Consider the following 6387-nt stretch of genomic DNA (forward strand, 5'->3'; position numbering starts at 1 on the left):
CTAGTGATACGGCTGCTGGTGCTGTTTATTGCAAGAGGATAGTCATGGTATAGATCATCCTGTTTGCTATTTTTCACGCAAATTTAACAAATCCCAGAGAAACTACTCTACAATTGAAAAAGAGTGTTTATCTTTGATATTAGCTTTACAGCATTTTGAAGTTTATGTTACTTCTTCAAATCAGCCAATAGTGGTTTATATTGATCACAACCCTCTTGTTTTTCTGCAGAAATTCAAAGGCAAAAATCAGAGATTGCTAAGATGGAGTTTAATGTTACAGGAGTTTAATCTTGACATTAGACATATCAAAGGCAGAGACAATTTAATTGCAGACTGTCTCTCTCGTATTTAGAGTTTATTGTTGTTCACTTTCAAGAAGTTTTACTTTAGAGTAAGAAAAAAATTTGAGTACTTAAATCCTTTTCAAGATTACATTTCGTAAAAGAAAGATTTTTCTTTGAAAAATTTTCTTTTTTTGAAGAGGGGGTGTGTTATGTAGGTCATTTACCCCACACTCATCATGACCTGAGTTCAATTAGTCTAGAACATTCTCAAGGTCACTGCCCTTAATGACCTCACAACCTTGAATTCAATTAGTCATGTTTGGAATGTTCTGGAAAGTTGATTAGTTGTGTAAGAGAGATAATTTTAGAACAGTAATTAGCATGTCAATAAAAGTTCTAGATTGTTCTTATATGCCTTTATAAAAGGGACGTGCTCAGCTTCCAGTCAGACTTTTGGGATCGTGTCTCTTGTGTGTTACTAAACTCCAGCAGTAGTCATTCTCAAGACTTTTCAAGACCTTCACTGTCAACGCTGGATTTATACTGTGGACTTTGTGCAGCTTCAAGCCTGCAAGCCAAAGGACTGTTCATTCATCCAACTGACTGTTACAACTCTGAGACTGGAGCTTTGCCGTCCCAGCTGAGATAAGTAGTCTGTACACTTTTAAAGCTTGTACTCTGTCCCTAACTTAGCAATTAGTTTTGTTTTCGTAATAAATTTTGTTTAAACGGAAACTGCTGAGTTCACCCTTTTGTTCGTTTTCTCTGCACGTAACAACACCAAGATATATCAACTGTGAAAGGTATTAAGGGGTGAAATGAAAGATAATGGTGATTTGCATATTTAATGAACTTTCCTAATTAGGGATATATATCTGAATTCACCAGTTCAATATTGACGAAACTTGGTATGTTTATTGAAGATACTATGATTTAACATTATTGAACGTCATTAAGCATTCTTACTTCATCCAACTCCTAATCTGCATATTTCATGAACTTTTGAAATTAGGGCTATTTATTTGAATTGACTCGACCAAAATTGATGAAACTTGCTATGTACATTATAGATACTATGATACAACATTATTGAAAGTCATTAAGCATTTTTACTTTAGCTTACTCTTGATTTGCATATTTAATGAACTTTCCTAAGAATTAGTGATATTATTCTGAATTGACTTGACCAAAATTGATGAAACTTGCTATGTACATTAAAAATACTATGATACAACATTATTGAAAATCGATAAGTATTTTTACTTTAGAAAATTCTTGATTTGCATATTTAATGAACTTTCCTAATTAGGGATATTTATCTGAATTGACTCGACCAAAATTGATGAAACTTGCTATGTACATTAAAGACATTATATCTGAATTGACTTAACCAAAATTGATGAAACTTGCTATGTATATTAAAGATACTATGATACAATATTGAAAGTCATTTAGCATTTTTACTTTAGCCAATTCCTTATTTGCATATTTCATGAGCTTTCCTAATTAGGGATATTTATCTGTATTGACAAGACAAAAGTTGATGAAACTTGCTATGTGCATTAAAGATACTGTGATTAAACATTGTAAAAAGCCATTTAACATTTTTGCCTCAGCAAAGTCAAAATTTGCATATTTTATGAGAACATTTCAGTTAATTCCTAATTTGCATATTTAATGAATTTTCCTAATTAGGGATATATACTTGGATTTACTTGATCAAAGTTGGCAAAAAATGCTATGTACATTGATGATTTATACCAGGTTATAACAATATTGAAAGTCATTTTGCATTTTCATGTCAGTTAATTTATAATTTGCATATCTAATGAGCTTTCACAGATTGCCATATATAGCTTGAGGACTTGGCCAAAGGTAATTACACTTGCTATGTAAAGTGGTGATACATTGACAGCAGTCAAAGAAATTTAGCATTTTTATTTCAGCTAATTACATATTTGTATACTTCATGACCTTTAGAATTAATCTGTGGTGCATATTGTTCATTGTGTTGATCATGAAACTTTCAGTTAAGTTGCAAACATGTAACAAAAGTTTAAATTTACACACAACTGCAATATATAATAAAACACGTAAGCATTTTCAGTTCATATCTGGTTATCAAAAAACGCTGTTGGTTGTGTTTTCGCCTACTTTTTATGGCTTGCATTTTCAGAATTCCTCCATGAAATTGCCAAAAGATCATGGAAAGAGCAACAGATAAGGAAATGAAATCTGCAACTCTTTCATCAATATTTAGTTGTGCAGCGGGAGAAAAGTTTATGAGCTATTATGGACTGGTCAGTTCCTTCAGCCTTGTGCTTCCTGTGCCGTCAAATCGAAAAATAAGCACGTGAGCACATGAGCACAGGTCGATTCAGCGCCGGCAAAAAGCATTGAAGTGTTCAGTACAGCGCCCTCAGCCTGACAGTGCCTTCGGCCTTACCGGTCGCTAGTGACACAGACAAATAGAAGAAACAGACTTGCAACGCGGCATGGCTTTTGTTCCATGGTCGTCTCGGTAGACTATGGCATTTAATATAAAAATGAGCTTCACAGGTGTTAGATTTTTTTGAGACCTTTGTTCGTGGTTGATAATTGCACGAGATTATGCAAAAAGTACGACGAGATGGCATCGTGCTGCCAGTCGCGTAGCAACCATACTTACCTTGTGAGCTCTCAGAGCAGAAACACTGCTTCACGCCAATCAAAACATAACACGCCTGCAGTTTCATAAACACGTCCTTCAATGACCAACTTTTAATAGACGGTATGACTGACCGTAAACCATTGAGTAAAACCAGACAGTATCGATAGAAGATTTTCAAATTTGGTTGAAACATACTCATTATATATTCATAAAAATGTGAGAGGAATTTTTAAATGGTAAAACTCACTTTCCCGAAGCTCAAAACTTTCCCGTTTTCGCAAGCATGCCGATCCCACTCAGCACCATGACAACAAATAGGCACTCAAACTCATAGACTAAATCACTACCCTTGCTTGTTTGGCGAATGAGGCAATCAAACTGGTCAGATAATAGACACAACACAGTGAGAAAACTTCGCTTTAGATTGTCAAAAGACAAATACGAAAAAAGAAATCGTTACAAAACCAGCACTAACAAGACAAAGACACCAAGCTGCAAAGAAAGGTTGGTAGTATAAATTTTTATTGGCAATATATATCATAGTCAAACTTATTAAAATAAAATAAACCATAGCAAGAAGAACCTTGTCCTGAGACCAAGACACCCCTACCCCCACCCCTACCCTCTTTCTTGCTTCCGCGTGTGACCTGAATCGGTTGTGGGATTATCAAGTCTGATTCCCGACTCGATAGTCCTGCAGACTTGATAATCCGGCAAAATATTCAGGTCACGCGCGGTAGCAAGAGTTCACCGAAAAAGGGCGCATCTTAATACACAAGCACTTACACACACACACACACACACACACACACACACACACACACACACACACATACACGCACACACACACACAGTGCACGGTCCGTCATGTCTCGAGCGAGCAGAACGTATAGGGAAGAGAAAGGCAGACAGAAAAAACTTGTAGACGAAACTTATTTGGTTTTTATCATATTAGTATTTATGTCCCTGAATATATCCCTGTGTACTGACGGAGCTTTCGGCTTCTCAGTGATATTTGGTTAGCATGATCACCAGTGTGTTGAGTGAATCCGAACGGCAGCTTCTATTTTCAGCGAAATTCTATTTTAATTTGCTTTCTAGCAGAAATGGGAACCCCAGTAAGCAGCAACTATTCACGTATTTGCAGATATTGAAATGTATATTAGGTTAAGGCCAAAAAAATTGTCCTGTTCCGATAACATGGTTTTCAACTTGGGGTAGGTAGGTCGGAAGACATTTTTTCCAAAATATTTTTTATTTTTAAATATGCATTTTTCAGGAGTTCAGGGCGATCAAATACTGGCCACAACATTTCCAGAAAAATGCATCATACATGTAAAAGGAAAAAAAAAAACCAAAAACATAAAAGACATCCTTGTTCAAGCAAAATTCAAATGCAAAGTAACGAACGCGTTATTTTATGGGGTTTTTTTTCATTCTTTTTTATTACTTCCGTGTTTACGTAGCTCTAAAAAGTTAGAGTCGGCAGGTAAAAAGTAGGGTAGGTCGGGTTATCGGAACAGCACAATTTTTTCTTTGTTCGGCCGAATAATGAATTTGAAAGTGCTAACAAAGTGCTATCATATCATCCTAACTATCTTATATAACGATTGCTCACACCTTCACTTCATCTATTATTTATAACTTAACTATACTTATACAAGAATTTCAAAGTACAAGTTCGTTTATTTCTTGGATTTAACGCCATACTTTTTCGCGAATTTTCTCGTTGAAAGTCATATCCCTTCGGCTGACACGTCACTATGACTATCAAATAAGAGCTGCGGGCTTCAGAATTATTACGGCTTACCATGGGAGGGGGACTTGAAAACATTTCGAAATTTCTTGTTCAATGTAACATCCCTATGGCTGATGACGCCACTGACTATCAAATTGAGCTGCGAGGTTCATAAGTATGACGGCCTTCATGATAATATGACATAATTTAAAGCTCCATAAGCTGTATCTTTTGGCTATTTTTTTCACAACTTGTGTTTTGTGGTTTTTCTACACTTTCTGCATTGAATCCCTACACTGTAATTTAATGCCAAGTATTTTGCATATCAATTCAACCTACATGAGTATAATATATATTGTTATTGTTAAAAATTATATTCAAGTCCGGACTAGAATTCATTTGTAAACAATTAACAATGATCAGTACTCACATACAAGCTGCGTTGACAAAAAGAATACTCGTAAAAAATTCAGCATCACAAACGGATTACTTGGGTCAGACACGGTAGTTGAAATACAGAAGCAGAATACTAAAAATCTTGACACAAGTTACAGCTTATGTGGACTCCCTTTAAATAAATCGAATACATGAAAAAATACCCTGAATGTTTTTAAGGGTGGCGTATTTGATTTCGGGGGTGGATGAAGTGGGTATGGCGACAATCATTTTTACCCCACCTTTGCAGCAATTTTTTTCCAGAGGTTGCCCCACAGCAAATTTTGTTTTTGACTAGAACCAAAGCAATTTTTTTTTTCAAAATATAAAATAATTCAATCACAGTTTTATAAAATCGAGCCGGTTTTAACATTTAATTATGTGGAAATATCCACACATGCACATAACTGACCATATATCCAACTTGTGCAACCTTTTATATGTTACTGTCTGATGTAAAGCACATGACCTGTAAAAATCCAAAGGTCACGAGGTTCTGAATGGTCTGTGCACTGCTGAAAACCGCTGCCTTCTTCTTACGAAGGATTTATTTAATATTCTTTTCTTCATTATGAAATACCTGATCAGATGGCAAACAGCATGACATTTACATTCACCAGTTGTTTTGTTTTGTTTTGAGATAAATTTGTGAAACTTTAATTTACATATATCTATAAATAAAGTGTCACTGCTCTATAATGAGATTCATTTGTTTATTGATTTCAACCTCTTATGTAGACTTGACAAACATTTTCACGCAGTCGGGGAGTGCGGCAGCAGAATACAAGAACACATTCATGTATGGTCACTCTGTATGCACGGTCACTCCACACAGAGTGACCGTGATTCATGCTACTGAGAAGAGATTTCTGATTCTATAGATACCCATTCAAAAAATGCCGCCATAGGCGGCAGCTCCAGATACCACTGAATGCTCGTCTACCACCCAAGGGTGCATCACAGCAAGTTTTTGCAGCGTTTCGAGAAGCAAACCTTTTCCTTCCTCTCTGCAGAGATAATTTTTCAAGCATTTGACCGGCAACATTTTTTTAAAATCCTCTAACCACCCGAAATAAATGTGCCACCCTTGTATTGCGAAATACGCAATTATGTAAGCTTCAAATAAACAAGACATAGCTTTGCATAGGCCTAGATGAGATCTTTGCCGTCATGGCATCACTGATTCTTATTTTTAACCAATTCAATGTTTCCGTTACGTGGGGCCAAGTCTGACGCTCAAGTTCCACGGCTAACAGGCTGAAATGTTATCGTTGGTTTGT

This window comes from Ptychodera flava, chromosome 8 (genome assembly GCF_041260155.1).
Source record: "Ptychodera flava strain L36383 chromosome 8, AS_Pfla_20210202, whole genome shotgun sequence".
Lineage (NCBI taxonomy): Eukaryota > Metazoa > Hemichordata > Enteropneusta > Ptychoderidae > Ptychodera > Ptychodera flava.